Source organism: Mustela nivalis, assembly GCF_964662115.1.
Source record: "Mustela nivalis genome assembly, chromosome: 2".
Lineage (NCBI taxonomy): Eukaryota > Metazoa > Chordata > Mammalia > Carnivora > Mustelidae > Mustela > Mustela nivalis.
In genome coordinates, this window is record NC_139021.1 from 129,143,210 (window position 1) to 129,162,522 (window position 19,313).

Sequence of the window (19,313 nt, forward strand, 5' to 3'; positions counted from 1 at the left end):
TTAAACAAAGTTAAGTCAAAATAAAAAATCCACAAAAACAAGGGAATACAACTGTGTATGAATTGATATATTAACCATACACATATTATTTTTAAGTAGCATAAACTAAGAACTTTAAGAAACTTCAAATTATTTTTACTAATCACATTATAAATAATATGACTGTTGTCATTCTAAAGTTATTCTTAAATTATAGTATATACAGTCAAATGGAACCAAGATTGTTAGTTTAAGAGAAAAGAGCTAAATACGTTAAATGAGAGAAATATAGAAAAAAAAACCCATAAACTGAAATTTGAATCAGAAATATAAACACTTGGAAATAGCCTAGAAACAGTGACCAACTAAGTAGCAATGCAATGAGCTTCACCAGTGGCCAAACTGTAGACTACAAACATTGTTTCCCACAAAAGTTACAAGGTGCCTTAGAGACATGACTATTTCCTGGTTTGGGCAAAAAATAGAAAAGAAGATCCTGGGACTGCTTGTCCTACCAAAAAGTGAGGATGAGTCAATGCCTACAGGGATCATTTCCAAAGGACTTGGGAAAAAAATTTAAGAGATGCCTGTCTTTCCTTTCGCCACTGTGGCTACAGGCATGAGTATGCTCAGACTTCAGAAGATGCTTGCTTCCAGTGTCCTCCTCTGTGGCAAAAAGAAGAGCTGAAAAGACCTCAATGAGACCAGTGAAATCACCAATGCCAACTCCCGTCAGCATGTCCAGAAACTGATCAAAGATGGGTTGAGCATCTGGAACCCTGCGATGGTCCATTCCCGGGCTTGGTGCCAGAAGAACACTATGGCCTGCCAGAAGGGCAGGCAGATGGGCATCAGTGAGAGAAAAGCTACTGCCAGTGCTTGAAAGTCTGAGAAGGAGGATGAGAATTCAGTACCTGCTGCTCAGAAGATACTTGGATCTACAAGGATTGGCCACTACCTGTACCACAGGCTATACCTGAAAGTGAAGGGTAACATGTTCAAAAACACATGGACTCTCATGGAATACATCCACAAGCTCAAGGCAGACAAGGCTGACAAGAAGCTTCTGGCTGACCAGGCTGAGGCCCACAGAGCTAAGACCAAGCACTGTGAAGAGCAGCTCCAGCCCAAGAAGGAATCATCAAGACTGTTCGAGGAGGAAGATACCAAGAAATAAAATTCCCTCTTTTGTCTATGTAGAGTGGCTTCAGCAATTATACAGATCACACATATTCAATAAAACAAATCTTTATCTGCCTCAAAGAAACAAAATTGAAGAGATTTCTATTGGCAAAGATGAGATAAATTCAAAATCATAAAAATAACTGCACTGGATGGAAAAATAACTAATATGAGAAAATTCATGCTGTTATGATACATAAAACAACTCAGTAATCATCTCTAGAGAATTTTAGAGAACTGACATATTATTCTGAAAACTGATAATTAAAGTAGGAGAGTCAGGCATTTTTTACACCTTTTCTATATATGCCTCAACATAAACACTTGAGATAGTAAGGCTATTCTTTATAAACGAATCCTAGCCAATAAATGAAAAAGGAATGATAGAATTAGAGTCTCACTGTTTTGCAGTATCTCCTGAACAAATAGATTTATATTATAGTTATCAGTAACAGATAAACTATCAGGTGAAAAATTGATAAAGAACTAAATTTATAATGGATGAATCAGGCCAATCACCTATAGACTCATAGATCTATCATAATAAAGAGATATTAGATACTGTGAGTTCATTAGTGTGAGTTCATTAGTGTGCAATGGAAGGAATGCAACATCCTAAATTAAGTATTCTTTCCAAAACATCAAATGGGATCTGATTAAACATCTATGTCTATATATGTAGCTTATAGAAAATAAGGGTCAGAGGAAATTTTTAAATGATATTATGAAGACACACACAGCAAAATACAGAACATGAGAAATTTTATGAGACAAATAACAGTTTCTTTAACAAATAAAGTACAGGGAAAAATGGAAGGGAGAGTTTATAATTTAAAGGAAATTTTAGATGTATACTAAGAAAAACACATGCCTTTTGTGTGCATGCATATTGAATTTGATGTTGATTGGTATCTGATTCAAAGCCATCAAATTTTTGCTAACATTCTAAAATTGGATAATATCACAGTACTTTTTTGGCAATATTTTTGTGAGGGCTTATCTTTTAGAGTTACATACAGATGAATTATATGATGTCTATGATTTGCTTCAAAATGCGGGTAGAGTGATAAGTGGGTATAAATAAGTTTGGCCATGTGCTAATAATTTTTGACACTGTTATGGTTGATGGTTATAGGAAAGTTCATTATATTATTCTCTTCACTTTTGTATGTGTTTGGAAATTTACACAATAGGATGTTTTAAGATGAAAACTATTATTAAAGCACAGAATTAAACACAAAAATTCCTGTTGAGGTTTTTTATCATGTTGCATTGAATTTATACACAGATTAACTTAGCCTGTTGAGTCCTCCAATTCAGAAACCACTATATTCTGTTCCTCAGTAGCATTTTTATTGTTATCGTTACTGTTTTGGTCTCTACTTTCATGGTATAGCTTGTAGACACCACTTAAGTTTAGTCAGAAGTAATTCATAATTTACAAGACACTTTCTGTTTATCCAGGTTATAAATGGTTCTTTTCCTGTTTTACTAACAATAATCAGTTCAAAAACAAATAGGAAGTAATTTATTTTGCATATGTATGTTTTTAATTTTCTTGGTTACTCTACTGTCTTTCTGGTCCCAATAACTTTTCAATCTAATATCTAATATTTTAATATCTAATTTTCAACCAAATCTAATTTCTTAGATATTTCAGTTGGGCAATCCATAATATACAAATAAAGGATAATTTTTCTCGTCTCTTTAAAAAGTAGTTGCGTCAACTAAATTGAAGGCATTGCTACCCTTTCATTTGTTTCCTGAAGTCTGCATTTCAAGAGGTTTTCTATCTTTAAAAACAGAAATCTCTATTAGGATCCTGCCCAATTTGAAACTCACAGGAATTCATGTTGGAAACTATGGGATTAATATATCTGATGCATTTGTACCATGATTTAAATTTTCAACTCATCCTATCATCAATTATAGTTCAGAGAACACTATCAAAATCTTAAAGCTAAGACTATCTATTGAGATGCCTGAGTGGCTCAGTCGGGTTAAGCATCTGCCTTCAGCTCAGGTCATGATCCCAGGATGCAGGGTTAGAGCCCCACATCTGCATTAGGCTCCTTGCTCAGCTGGGAACCTGTTTTTCCCTCTACCTCTCCCTCTTTCTGAAAGATGAATAAATAAAAATCTTTTTTTAAAAAAAGAATATCTATCCCTAGCACATATTAAAACACATTTGCCACTACCACTGGAAGATTACTTAAGAAAAGTCTTCCTTGATTTTTTTTTTAAGGTGTTATTTATTTATTTATTTGACAGACCGAGTTCACAAGTAGGCAGAGAGGCAAGCAGAGAGAGAGAGAAGCAGGCTTCCTGCTGAGCAGAGAGCCTGATGCAGGGCTCGATCCCAGGACCCTAAGATCATGACCTGAGCCGAAGGCAGAGGCTTTAACCCACTGAGCCACCCAGGCGCCCCCGTCTTCCTTGATTCTTATGTTCAGATTGATGTAACAAGATGATTATATTAATAAGAACCCAACTTGTTCTTTGTCATAAAGTAGACATGGAGAAGGTTATCAGAGAAACTGACTAAAAATTTTAAAATCTCAAAACATCAACATGAGTTTTGTTTTTTTAACTTTTCTTTTTCCATGAGGGATGCATTTTGTAGAGAAGTCACATTATTATTCCAGAAGACATTATCCTGGCTTCAGTACACATAGCACATCTGGGAATTGTCTGCTTGAAAGCCTTGGACAGAAGCAACTCCAACTGATGGCCTCAAATTGATTGTGATATTGAAAAGTCTGAAAGAAGGTAGTGCATGTCACAGGGCAGGCTGCTTGGCATAAACTGCCCAAGACACCAAATTTTCCCATGGGAAAAGATAAAAAAAAATGTGGATCGGGATTCCATATTGATTTTGCATTATGAGATAAAAACTTTTCCCTTCAGGATACTGCTTCTCACAATGGCTCTAAGTGCTTTTGCTTCGACCTCAAGTCTCTACCGTGACAATGTGACTCCATGCCAGTTTTTTGCAGCATATAAGCTGCCAGATACAATTATTTCTGACAACAGGTCCACATTTATCTCAGTCAAGTTATGGTAGTTGTGGACAAGAATCTTATCCAAGCTGTCACCGTTGCACCTCATCTGTTTTAACATGGGTTTAGGAGGAAAGGGTAGTGCAGATTTCCAAAGATGCCCTGAAGTGAATTTCTGAAGATACTGATCAATAATTCTTACCTGGTTTTTCATTGACTAATGTTACAGATGTTTGCGCAGAGGTGCAGGCCATGCTGAATACTAGTTAGGTTAAGTTTCATAACTTGTCTAACCCCAATTCTGCTGAGAATAAGCTGACAACTCACAAAATGAATAAGAAAATATCCTCACCACTGCTCTAGCTAAATGCATCAGTCTCTCATTTTTGGTCGTCATTCACCTTTACCACTGCAGTTTTTCTTCACTGGGACTTAATTCAGTTCTCATCCTGCAAGTTGAATCTGGATAGGTGCCATGGCTATGAAGTCATATAGCACCCTGTGCTTCCTCAGGAGAGCACTCACTACCCACATTGCAACAAGTCATTTATCTGTAAGCCATCCTGGATGATGAATACTATGGGTGTAGAAATGTGTTTTCTTTTTTCTTAATACTATCTCCAACACCTAGAATGGGAACTGGCACAAAGTACACACACAGGGGTCAGATTACAAATAGTCCTTTGGGTCAGGCTTCTACAAGTCAGCTTCTAAAGCCGGACTTCCTGACATTTTTGGCAAGCCTTCTCTTTAAAAGCTACAGATATTCCAGTAAAACTTAATGAAAGCCCACTTACGGCAAAAAGTCCCCTGAAATAATACTGTAGGTAAGAAACAGAGTAACCAGCCCCAAATAAAAGAGTTTGTCCCCAAACTACCCCTTCACATTTTGATAACCCCAAATAAGGAGTTGTTTTTCTGTGAATACAAGGTCATTGCCTTCAGACACAAATGAAAGTGTCCTCAGAGTAAAATTTCTTAGGTTGGAAGGGAATGAGGAAGCAATAAAAATTCATCTGCAACACTTCTTAATCAAACAGAAATGGCAAATGGTGAAAAATAAAAACTAGTATTCTGGCTCTTTGACCCAAATTTTGAACATTCATCATACTCAGTACATACAGTCCCCTTACACTTGAGCATATCTTGGGTAACACAGATTTACGAACCAGCAACAGGTATTCCTACCAGGGACCCTTCCTTATTATAGAAGTGTCTCCCCCTGAATCATGCTTATTTTTTTTTCCTGTCATGAAACACATATTGTATATGTATTATCTGTGAGTAGGAGATATTTAGAGATGAATGAGATTCCACCACCCCTTAATTTAATGGATATTCGGTTGGAAAAAATTTACATACAAACGATTATAATACAATGTATTTATATGTCATATGTGTACGGTGAATAACCTGAAAGTGCTAATGAGGAAGTTACCAAATCCCTAGAGAAGGTTTTATGGAGAATATAACATTTGAGATATATTTTATAGACAATTTCACCTGATAGATAGTGAGGGAAGGCTATTCTTATAAGAGAGAATAGCATAAACTGTGACTTAAGGCATATTAAAACATGGCTTTTTCAGAGTTAGATGAATACTGTGGTATGACTGGATCAGGGGTTGCACAGCATATTGAATAGTGAATGGAAGTAATGACAAATTGTTGATTTGGACCAAACAGTAAAGGATGTTTGAATCAGGTTTTATTCACTGTCTTTTACAGCTACAATTAGCCTCACCTGAAGCACCTACCAAGACTCATACAATATGGCCCTGCCAACTTCACAATAACCCTGGACCGACCCTCTGTCACATCTTATTAGACTCAGGGTTATTACTTTATTTAAAAACAACTAGCTCATAAGACAGATCCCAATCTATGGGTTGTCACGGTACAAAAGTATCAACCTGTTCTCTCTAAAATTTTAAACGGAAAGGATTGGAAAAATGAGCTGAATTGGAATGATGCTGAAGGAGTCATGAAGTAGCCTGATGGCATTGAAAATATTATGGCAAGCCAACTCCACAGGAAGCAAACATTACGAATAAGCTAGAGCCTGAGGGCGGAACAGAGGGGAACACAAGAGAGGTGATGCACATGGCAAACAGCAAAGTGCGGGCACTGAAATGAAGCTACTTCCTTTCCAATAAGGTTCTTGCTCTTCTTGACAGCTGATTATTTGACTTTATCTAATAAAATGAATCAAATTAGAATCGTGTGTGTCATAAGGATGAATCTGCTGTTTGACCGGAAGTGACAGTGAGCTATTCGAAGGATTTAAGCAGAACAGTAACATAACCAAATCAGTGGTGGTGTTTTAAGGAGAGAGTCAGACCACTCTGGAATTGACCTTCAGGCCATTCCACCAAAGGCTCATCAAATCTCAAAAAGAAGGAAGCAAAAATTCTTTTCTCTTTATCTTACCCCTGGCATGGGATAACTTGCTATTTAAAAGATTGTATTAGCCATATAGGAGAGAGACAATGTGCATTAGAATACTAGCTATTTATTTCTTTTTCAGAGCCAATAATTTGCATTTCAGTGACGTGAAGGAAGGTGAATCTGAACTATTAGACATCAATAAAGATTGTCCATAAACTAAATTTCCAGTGATAAAAGGAATTTAAAATGATTGTTTTGCCCATTTCAAGGAACGTTATATATTCAATTCAAGTTAACAAAAATATGTATAGTTGCCAAAATACTAATAGGGATTGCCTTTGGATGGTAAGAGCATGGTTCTTATGTTTTATAATTCATATATATTACTTTTATAATGGAAATAACATAAACTTAAATAGTTCATGACATATTTCATTTCTATCTAACAAAACAGATTTTAAGTTTTAGTTGTCTGGATAAATGTATCTGAGGCTAGGGAAAAAAGCAATCTATAATAAACATTTGTTTCTCACATGGTATAAAGACTTTGGATTGGATTCAAGGAAGACAAAATAGTTGTAAAAAAAAAACACTAAAGTCAAAGGAACTAGGTTGCACACAAAGTTCCTATATCCATATCATATATGAAGAGAGCCAGTCACTTCATCTCTCTGGGTTTCAGTTTTCTGATATGTAAAATGTGGTTTAACAAAATCATCTCAAAAGTCTTTCCAATTTATGATTCTTTAATCTTTTATATCATTATTACTTGGTATTACTATAATATTTTCCAAGTTTAACTTGTAAAGCTTATAAGCCACTTGAAATTATACAAAACCTCTCAGGCCTTTAGAAAGTATCCACAGAAAACCTACAAAGCTTAACAGTTAGAGGACTAATGGCCTAAACATGTGATGACATGTTTAATTATTTTCATTTCTCCAGAGAGAAACCTAGAGTACCTTAGAAGGAAAATCCCAAGATCGAAAGGTATATATACCAAATCAAAAATATTTTCATGATTTTAACTAATACCATAAGGAGAAAAAAGAATTAATGTAGGCTGTTTCCTTTAAGAAAAACTCTGGTCTTGAATACAGCCAATGAATAGAGGGAACAATTTATATGACGGTATGATACCTATTACTAGTTTTTGAATAAATGCACACACTGCGCTATCAGAAGCACAAAACTCATAAATAAATAGTTGCCATTTGAAATATTATATTTATTTGTAAAGCTCTACTTCCTAGAAATATAAGCACACACACACACACACACACACAGAGCACTCTACCCACACCATATACATATATATCAAGTTCAAGTTTTTTTTTAATTCTTTACTAATAAGTCACAAACATACATTTGAAAAGAGCAAAATATTTTTTTTAGTTTGAAAAGTCATTCTAAAGTATAATTGATCATCAAAACCAAAATTTTGATACAAAAAAGTGATATATACTCAGTTCAGAGTATTTTATGTAAATCTCTTTGTTTCATTATAAAATTATAAACTCATTCTTTCGAAGAAACATTCCCACACCCCCATCATCACCTGCCATGCCTGTAATCTGTCATAAGAAATTTATATCTGAAACATGACGTTACACACTTTTTTGCCCCTTTCCCCTTAAAACTCATGTAATAACAAAAGAAACAAATGAGGATAAAGGGGAGATAAGAATGGATGAATGATTTCTACAAAGTTTTGGAAAACATAGACTATATTATAAATAAGTAGAGTCAAGAAAGCTACACCTAAGTGCTTCCTAAAGGGGATACTATGTTGTACAACAAAGTCTTCAGAGGCTTCAGAAAGTGGGGTCACTAAAAATATGGGGACTGGTTTAAAGTATCCATGAAGAGTGCCAGATCCCTATCTTCACCCCAAGAAATCAAGAAACAATCTGCTGTGGACCAAATGTTGGTGTTCCCCCTGCCTCCCACCACAAATTCGTATGTTAAAGTGGTAATACCCAAAATAATGGTATTTGGAGGTTGGTAATTCCCTCCCTTTGGGGAGGGAATTAGGTCATGAAGGTGAAATTTTCATGAATGGGGTTAGTGCTCTTATCAGAAGAGACACAAGAGGGGCATCTGGGTGTTCAGTCATTGGGCGCCTGCCTTTGGCTCAGGTCAGGATCCCAGGGCCCTGGGATAGAGTTCTACTTCCGGCTCCCTGCTCTGCAGTAAACGTGCTTCTCCCTCTCCCACTCCCTCTGCTTGTGTTCCCTCTCTCCCTATGTCTCTCTCTGTCAAATAAATAAATCTTAAAAAAAATAAAAAAAGAAGAGACACAAGAGAGATGATCTCTCTCCACTGTGTGAGAATACAGCAAGTATGTGTCCATCTGCAAACCAGGAGGAGAAACCTCACCAAGAGTCCAAACATGCTGACACCTTGATCTCAGACTTCCAACCTTCAAAACTATTTCTGTTGTGTGAGCCATCCTGTGTATGATATCAGTTATAGAGTCAGCCTGAGCAGATTAGGGCACTACTTACTACTCATTTCTTCCAGCAGAGAAAAAGAAAAAATTTTTTTTTCTGTAAACCCAAACATGAGAAGCTACATCAAAGTATATGAGGCAAAGCACTGAAGTTTGGGATTGAAAACAGGAAAATTAAATGAGAATGTACATAATGAACTTGGGGACCTCAGCATCCTTCTCCTGCTTTGTCCCCAAAACACTGGTAGCCTCCAGCTACAGTGAAGGAGGTTGGGGAACTCCATGGGAAAGTATCTATATTCATGTATCTGAAGATTCCTCAGTGAAAAAGCAAGTTCTTTTTTAAATCTTAGTCCCACAAAAGTGCATAGCCAAAACCCTACCCATTCACAAGGAACTTTCTCTCAGCTTTTAGTGCTTCACTCAATCTGAATAAGAACATGAGAAACTTAACATCTGAATAAAGCTTCCAGCATAAAAGAGACCAAAACAAACTAAATACCTCAGAGGAAATAGTGACATTTCACCAAAAATATAGTACCAAAAGACTCTGTATAATATCTTAGAGTGAAAAAGAGATATCACAGGGATGCCTGGGTAGCTCAGTTGGTTAACCATCTACCTTCTGCTCAGGTCATGATCTCAGGGTCCCAGATGGAGCCCCACATTGGGCTTCCTTTTCAGTGGGGAGCCTGCTTCTCCCTCTGCCTGCTCTGTCTGCCCCTCCCCCCCCTGTGCTCTCTATCTCTGACAAATAAATAAATAAAATCTAAATTTAAAAAAAACAAACCGAAAAACAGAAAGATATCACATTTATAGAAATAAAACAGTATACAATGAAGAAGGAGAAAAAGAAAACCAAAAAAGAGCTCCTATAGATAACAAATATGATCACCTAAATTGGGGGAGGTAGAGGATCAGCCAACTTTTTTTTATAAAGAGATACATGGCAAATACTGTAGGGTTACAGGATTTGAAGTCTCTAAACTTTGCCATTAATAAATGAAAGCATTCATAGATAATACATAAATGGGTGAGCATGAATAACTAAAGGAATTACAAAAGTTTAACTTATTTGCACCATTTGACCTAACAGCATCATTGTTAGATTTGGCTGTGCCATAGTTTGCTGACACCTGTTCTAAATTTTTAATAAATAGATAAAGTATTGTAACATAAAGCTGAGGAAATCTCTTGAAAGTAAGACAAGAATATAAAGAGATGGAAAAATAGTAGAAAAAATGCAACAACAAAGAATCAATCCAGGAAATCCAAAATCTGTCCAATGAAAGTTCCAGAATAAGAGAGAGAGAACAAAGAAAATGGGGACCGGTAATTAAAATAAAAGACAAAAATAAATTTTTACATAACCAAAGGACACAAGTTGCTGGATTTAAAAGGTCTATTGAATACTCAGCACAATGAATGATGAAAGCCCCAAATCAAAGTACACCCTTGTATAATTTCCAAATACCAGAGAAAATAAAAGTATCACAAAATCTTCCAAAGATTATACACAAAGGATTAGGAATCAGAATAGAACCTGGTTCTCAATGGCAAGAGTGGGTGTAAGAAGATAGTAAACCAATGGCTAAAAGATTCTGAGGGAAAATGATTTCCAATTGTGATATATACATCCAATTTATTAATCAGTTAGGATAAACTAAAAAGTTCAGACACAGAATTTTTATATCAAATGCATCTCAACAAAATCAGTGGTAAACTAAGAAAATTAATATATGGGATCCAGGAAAGGGGAGAATGGAGAAGGGGAATACTAGGTTAACAGCCATAATGAGATACAGCTCATATTAGATATTTGAGAAACAGAGTGCTGCAAAGGAAGGAAGGCTTTATCTGAAAGAACTATTTGGAAAAATTAAACACTTGAAAAATCTTTTAAAATATTGGGAATAACAACTCGCACTATATATGGGCAAAATCTAAGCAAATTTGAAAGACAGGGAGAGAGAGAAAATAGGGACAATTCTTAAATGCAAGGAAAATAAAAGGTTGAATGAGAATGGGGACATAATCCAGGACACCATTTAATCTGGCAGCATCATTGTTTACAGGGTCATCTTTAATTAAGTACTATTTATTTAATACTATAGTAATAAGAAATAGGAAAGTGAGAGAGAATATATTAATCTTCAGTTAAAATAGCAAGAAATGAAAATATCAACAAAATTCAGAAATATTATAAGGAAAAAATGGTAGATAAAATAGTCACTGAACCCGAAAAGGGTAATTGAAGAAGCTGAGGAGAAGCAAGATGGATATTTTCAGTACAAGTCTTTTCTCCTATATGCTTCTCAAACTATGTACATAAAATTCAGTTCTCAATGATTCCTTAATATTTTCCATTTTCCGGTGACCTGTTAAATTTCAAGTACACTAAGAAAGCTAATACTCTAAACCCATTATCAGTTAATATCGTAGAATTCATCTGTTGCTAAATGGAAAAAATATCCAGAAAGAAGTGGGTCACTATAGGCATCCAGGGATAAACTACTGGAGATGAGAGAAAATCACTACGAGGTAAAGAGGTACTTAGAAAAAAGTTATTTTGTGTGTGAATTTATTGTATGTGTGAAACTTGCTCAAATCATAGGCCTGCTGTGTGAGGATCTAATATACATGATGAAGATTGCAACAGTGTCTGCGTGGGTGGTATTACTTGTGATGGGGCAAATATTCCTGGTGTCAACTCTCTTCAGCAAACTGGGTCTATGAAAGCCAACTTGGTGTCAGATTCATATTGTGAGTTATATTTCTGTGTGTTCTTTTTGTGTGATCTCCTAAGTCTCTCTCTCTCTCTCTCTTTTTTTTTTCATTTCTTGAAATTTTGTTTAAACTTTCAGCTGTGCTGTTTGCTCCCCAAAAAAAGAACATGCCTTCTGTGGAGCTGGTGTGTTAAGGGAGGGGAGGGGGCCAGGAGCAGTGGCTGCCTGAAGGCATGGCAAAGAACGGTGGTGGTGATCAATGAAAATCCCAAAGAGAGAACAAAAAGTCACACTAGTTGCTTCCTACTTGCTCTCAAATTTGAAGTCCTCAGAAAGGGATTTTCTGACTTTTCTATCAAACTGTCACAACCCCATATCCTCTGTTATTTGTCTTCATACCACTATTTCTATTTGGCATTGCTCTGTGTGCCTATGGTGCTTATTTTTTATCATCTTATTAACTAGAAGGCAAGTCCTCTGATGGTAAGCACTTTTTTCTTATTCACTGTTGTATTCTCAGCACAAAGAACAGCAGAAGAGCTTGGTAGATATTCATAGAATAAATAAATTCTCAATCCAGGACAGATAAAGAAATTTTACTATTATTAAGGACCTGTAGCATTTGCTTCCAGGGACTAAGTCAATTTCTGCCTGAGTCACAGTTTTGCCACATGGGGGCTCTGCTGTTAGTCTAAGGAGATTCCTAAGCATTCCCCACACTCTTAAGGGAACAAGTCTTCAATCGGGATTAATCATTGACAATACACAGAAGGTTTCTCCAGCCCAGTTTGAAAGAGTCCTCTAATAGACTGATACATTTTACCATAATACAAGGACTCAGGCTCCTATTCCCTGCCACTATATTGCAAACCTATGCTGTGTTCCTCTTCTCTCAGAAGTTTCATATCTTTTAGGTCTGTAGCATTAAATCAAAAATATCAGACTTACTGTTTCAAAAACAAAAATAAAACTAGCCAGTAGGACATTATGATTTTTAATCCAAATCCAGATTTCTATTATTTTTCCCCACCTGGTGGCTGGGGAATTTAATGCTTAATTAAATTAATCCTTAATGCTGATATATTTTCAAGAAGGAAGATTTTAAAACAAACTAGTGTACTCAATGGGAAGTATTATATACCATGCTTTAAAAATAAAATAGAAAATAGAAAATGCTATAGACTGAATGTTTGTGTGCCCCCTCCACCTTCATATGTTGAAACCTAATCCCCAGTGTGATAGTATTTGGAGGTGGGGCTTTGGGGAGGTGATTAGGTCATAAAGGGTGAGCCCTCAAGAAGGGATTAATGCCCTTACAAAGAGGCCCCTGAGAGATCCCTTTCTCCTTATGTCATGTGAAGTTATAAAGAAAAGAGGGCATCCCTATGAACCAGGAAGCAGCCCCTCGACAGACGTAGAAACTGCTGGCTTATTGACCTCGGACTTCCCAGACTCCAGAACTGTGAGAAATAAATTTCTGTTATTTAAAAACCATCCAGTTTATGGTATTCTGTCAAACAACCTAAATGGGTCAGAACAGAATTTTTTTTCTTTAAAAATTCTTGTTACATCAGAATATATATGAAGCAAATATAGCAAAATGTTTATTATGACAGCATTTAAACAATACTGGCTTTAGATTCAAAACACAGCCATACATGCAAAGTAGAACATCAAATATTAAGGTGAAAATTTGGTTAAGAGATGTTTATAGTTACTCTAAAACTCTTTCGTTTTACTGTAAGAAATTATAAGAAATTTGGGAATATATACACAGGACTATAAATTTTACAGTGTGCCTTACATTCTTACAAATTCCTTCGTGGAATTTTTTCTAAATGAAAAGTTAGAATACTGATTTTTCTTAATATCAATGACTATAAGTGACTTTTGATTTTTATTCTCTTGATAGGAATTTTTTGAGCATTTGTTAGAATACCTCAACATCAAAACAAAAATTAGGTTGTTTAGCAAGGAACATCAAATAATTGTTTTTGCTGACTATGGGCAAGTGTGATGGAAGTATGAATAGAAATACTAGTAAATACGAAGATTAAACCAACATAGACTTGTGACACCTTAATATTAATTCCTATTCCCAAACTTGTCATTTGACCCATTACTGAATTTCTTGACAGTATAAATACCACAAAATAGATATACATTTCTTTTTCTAAGTTCTAACTCTCAATTTACTGAAAAGTTTGGGAAGCCATAGATTTCCTACTGAAAGTAAAGAGATGTTGTATGTATCAGTTGGAGCTAGATATCCTGCTTAAATTAATAAATGGATACTTGATCAACATATGTGTTATTAAAACTTACTCCTTGCAAGTTAAATGACACTGACACAAAGGGAAACAATTAACCAATGCAGAGCATGAAACAAGATGAAGCCCAAATGACCTGGTATCTCTCAACAAATTAATGGCCTTGAAAAATTAAAGGGATTTCAGAAACATGAAAAAAATGCAATATCTGTGCTTTGCTTAAATCTTGACTATAAAGCAATTTTATGAACGTATTTTTTTTTGTTAGGTGCAATAATGTTAGATGGTTAAACTAAAAGTCCCTATTTGTTAGAATTGCATACTAAATATATATGGGTATATGGGTAAAGTGCCATGATTTCTGAGATATGTTTTTAACATACTCCAAGAAAAAAAAGGGTGTGTGTGCGTGTGTGTGTGTGTATGTGTGTGTGTGTGAAAAAAGGGGCAGGGATAGATGAAAAAAAGTTAGCAAAATATTGATAATTGTTGAAGTTGAGGTTTATTATACTATTTCCTCTACTTTTGTGTATGTTTTAAAATTTCCACTGAAAAAATGGAAAAAAAATATTTCCTCAAAACCATGTAGTCTTCTTAGTTTTCAGAAGTCTTCCACTAAGTGTTATTCTTTAAGAGCCTGTTATTCTTCCCTATTCCCAAATTTAGCTTAGGGCTACCTCTGAAGAAAGTAAGGTGAGTAATGCAATGAAACCTGAAAATATGGACTGGTGTGGTAGGAGTCAAGATGACGGAGGAATAGCAGACTGAGATAATATCAGGTCACAGGAGTTCAGCTAAGATACTTATGAAACCATTCCAAACACCGACGAACCCAACAGGAGATAGAAGAAGAGCAGCAATTCTTTCAGAAAATTGACCACTTTCTGAAAGGTAGATGTGCGGAGAAGTGAATCTAAAGCGATGGGAATATAGACAGCAGGGGGAGGGGCCAAGCAACGGAGCACAAAATTCAAACTTTTAAAATCTGCTCCACTGAGGGACATCACTCCAGAGGGCAAGTGGGGGTGGAGCCCTCGCAGGGACAATGTAGTCTCAGGTCCCATGGGGTCAAGAAGGATTGGGGGTGTCTGAGTGTAGCAGAGCTCACAGGTATCAGAGCAGGGAAACTGGCTATAGAGATGGAGCCAAGGAGTGAGCTCTCACCTCAGGGTTACCTTAAACTGTGATCAGCAGCACATTCAGGCCACAGCTTTTTGAGCAGGGACCCCACAAGTGGCAGATCCGGGGAGACTCACCTTCCTTCTCTGTAGGCAGGCATCTGCTGGGTTTGGAAACTCCAAATGGGGCTGTGTGCCAGAGACGGAGGTGCTCAGTCACAGGCCAGGTGAGCTTGGAATGCGGCCAGAGACCAGGGAGATGGCAGTGATTGAGCACTTTTCCCTGAGGGTGCACTGAGGATTGGGGCCCCCAGCTCTTGGCTCTTCCAGGCTGGAGACTGAGGCCACCATTTACATTCCCGTCCTCCAGACCTCTACTGGAAAGGGAGGGAACAAAAGCTCCTGACAGCTAACCCAAGCAGATTACTCAGCCCGGCCCCTGGCAAGGGCAGCACAATTCTGCCTTGGGCATAGACATTTGAGAATCACTACAACAGGCCCCTCCCCAGAAGATCAGCAAGAACATCCAGCTAAGGCCAAGCTCACAATCAAGGAGAACAATGGAATTCCAGAGCAGGGGAAAGCAAAGTATGGAATTCATGGCTTTCTCCCCACAATTCTTTAGTCTTGCAAAGTTAATTAATTTTTCTAATTTTATTTTTTTCTTACTCTAATTTTTTTAACTTTTCCTCTTTCTTATTTTAACATTTTTTAACTAGTTTATTTTAACAATACCTTTCTAAAAAAATATTTATAAACCTTCATTATTATATTCATATTTTATCCTTCATTGTAGTTAACCTTATTTTTTGTATACATAAAGGGTTTTCTTATTCTAAAAAATTTGGGGATACAATTTCTTCTAATAGATCAAAATATACCCTAAATCTAACACAGGGCTTTGTCCAAGTCTCCAGCCTGAGCACATTCTCTTCCCAACAACCGTTTTTTTCCCCTCCTTTCTTTTTCCAACCAACTTATCTTATCAATTCCTTTTTTAGAATTTTATTTTAAATTTTCATCCTTACAGTCATATTCCATCCCTTCATCATGTTTACCCTTATTTTAGTGAGAGGTACTTTCTTCTAAGAGACCAAAATACACCCAATATCAAGTGAGTGGCTCTGTACTATTCACCAGTCTATTATATATACTTTTTTAATTTTTAAAAATTCAATTTGGGGTCTCTTCTAATTTGGTGAGTATATATTTTTCTGGAATCTTTGCCACCTTTTCAGTATTTTATTCTCTCGTTCATATATTCTTATCTGGATAAAACGACAAGGTGGAAAAACTCACCACAAAAAAAAAAAAAAAAAAAAAGAACAAGAGGCAGTACCAAAGACTAGGCCTAATCAATACAGACATGGGTAATATGTCAGATCTAGACTTCAAAATGATGATTCTCAAGGTGCTAACTGGGCTCCAAAAAGGCATGAAAGATATTAGAGAAACCCTGTCTGGAGAAATAAAAGCCCTTTCTGGAGAAATAAAAGAACTAAAATCTAACCAAGCTGAAATAAAAAAAGCTATTGATGTGGTGTAAAAAAAAAAAAAAAAAAAAATGGAGGCTCTTACTCCTAAGAAAAATGAAACAGAAGAGAGAATTAGTGATATAGAAGACCAAATGATGGAGAATAAAGAAGCTGAGCAAAAGAGAGACAAACAACTACTGGTCCACGAGAGGAGAAGTAGAGAGATTAGTGATACCATAAGACAAAACAATATTAGAATAAGCGGGATTCCAGAAAGAAGAAGGAGAGAGAGGGGCAGATGGTATATTGGAGCAAATTATAATAGATAATTTCCCTAATACAGCAAAGGGAACAAGCATCAAAATCCAGAAGGCACAGAGAATCCCCCTCAAAATCAATAAAAATATGTCCATACCCTGTCATCTAATAGTAAAACTTACAAGTCTTAGTAACAAAGAGAAAATCCTGAAAGCAGCCCAGGACAGAAAGTCTGTAACATACAATGGTAAAAATATTAGATTGGCAGCAGACTTATCCACAAAGACCTGGCAGGCCAGAAAGAACTGGCATGATATATTCAGAGCACTAAATGAGAAAAACATGCAGCCAAGAATACTATATCCAGCTAGGCTGTCACTGAAAATAGAAGGAGAGATTAAAAGTTTTCAGGACAAACAAAACTAAAGAATTTGTAAACCCCAAACCAGCCCTACAGGAAATATTGAAAGGGGTCCTCTAAGCAAAGAGAGAGCCTAAATGTGACATAGACCAGAAAGGAACAGAGATAATACATAGTAACAATCACCTTTCAGGCAATACAATGGCACTAAATTCATACCTTTCAATAGTTACCCTGAATGTAAATGGGCTAAATGCCCCAATCAAAAGACAGAGGGTATCAGAATGGATTAAAAAACAAGACCCATCAATATGCTATCTACAAGAAACTTATTTTAGACCCAAAGACACTTCCAGATTTAAAGCGAGTGTGTAGAAAACAAGTGACCATGCTAATGGACATAAACAAAACAAAACAAAACAAAACAAACAAACAAACAAAACCTGGGGTGGTAATCCTTATATCAAACAAATTAGATATTAAGCCAAAGATTATAATAAGACATGAGGAGTGACGCTATATCATACTCAAAGGGTCTGTCCAACAGGAAGATCTAACAATTTTAAATATCTATGTCCCTAACGTGAGAACAGCCAACTGTATGAACCAATTAATAAAAAAAATCAAAGAAACACATCGACAATAATACAATAATAGTAGGGGACTTCAACTACTCCCTTCACTGAAATGAATAGATAGATCATCCAAGCAAAAGATCAACAAGGAAATAAAGGCCTTAAATGGCACAGTGGACCAGATGGACATCACACATGTATTCAGAGCATTCCATCCCAAAGCAACAGAATACACATTATTCTCTAGTGCACACGGAACATTCTCCAGAGTAGATCACATCCTGGGTCACAAATCAGGTCTCAACCAGTACCAAAAGACTAGGATCATTCCCTGAATATTTTCAGACCACAATGCTGTGAAGCTAGAATTCAATCACAAGAGGAAAGTTGGAAAGAACCCAAATACATGAAGGCTAAAGAGCATCCTACTAAAGAATGAATGGGTCAACCAGAATATTAAAGAAGAATTAAAAAAATTCATGAAAATGAATGATAATGAAAACACAATAGTTCAAAATCTGTGGGACACAGCAAAGGCAGTCCTGAGAGGAAAATATGTAACTATACAAGAAACAAGAAAGGTCTCAACCTATCCCTACACCTAAAGGAGCTGAAGAAAGGACAGCAAATAAAGCCTAAACCCAGCAGGAGAAGAGAAATAATAAAGTTCAGAGGAGAAATCAATGAAATAGAAACCAAAAAAACTAGTAGAACAAATCAATGAAACTAGGAGCTGTATAGTATTTATATACACCAACAACAAGACAGAAGAAAGATAAATTAAGGAGTCAATTCCATTTACAATTGCACTCAAAACTGTAAGATACCTAGAAATAAACCTAACCAAGAGGGCAAAGAATCTCTACTCAGAAAACTATAAAGTACTCAGGAAAGAAACTGAGGAAGACAGAAAGAAATGGAAAAACATTCCATGCTCATTGACTGGGAGAACAAATATTGTAAAAATGTCTATGCCACTTAAAGCAATCTACATGTTTAATGCAATCCCTATCAAAATACCATCAACTTCTTTTCAAAGAAACGGAAAAAATAATCCTAAAATTTATATGGAACCAGAAAAGACATCATATAGCCAGAGGAATGTTGAAAAAGAAATCCAAAGTTGGTGGAATCACAACTCTGGACTTTAAGCTCTATTACAATGGTGTCATCATTAAGACAGTATGGTACTGGCACAAAAACAGACAGATAGATCAATGGAATGGAATAGAGAGCCCAGAAATAGACCCTCAACTCTATGATCAATTAATCTTTGACAAAGCAGAAAAGAATGTCCAATGGAAAAAAGACAGTCTCTTCAAAAAATGGTATTGGTATAATTGGACAGCCACATACAGAAAAATGAAACCAGACCATTTCCTTACAACACACACACAAAATAGACTTAAAATGGATGAAAAACCCTAATGTGAGATAGGAATCCATAAAAATCCTTGAGGAGAACAGAGGCAGCAACTTCTTCGACCTTAGCCGCAGCAACTTCTTCCTAGAAACATCGCCCAAGGCAAG

The 19,313-nt window shown here is 36.1% G+C and overlaps 1 protein-coding gene and 1 pseudogene across 4 annotated transcripts in view; one reads left to right on the forward strand and one right to left on the reverse strand.

Moving 5' to 3' along the window:
* Positions 1-19,313, reverse strand: part of CTNNA3 (catenin alpha 3) — a 1,840,263-nt gene that overhangs the window by 1,007,193 nt on the left and 813,757 nt on the right. The window lies entirely within an intron of this gene.
* Positions 599-1,156, forward strand: LOC309858747 (large ribosomal subunit protein eL19 pseudogene; annotated as a pseudogene). Its single transcript has one exon. The product of its transcript is annotated as a large ribosomal subunit protein eL19 pseudogene (transcript).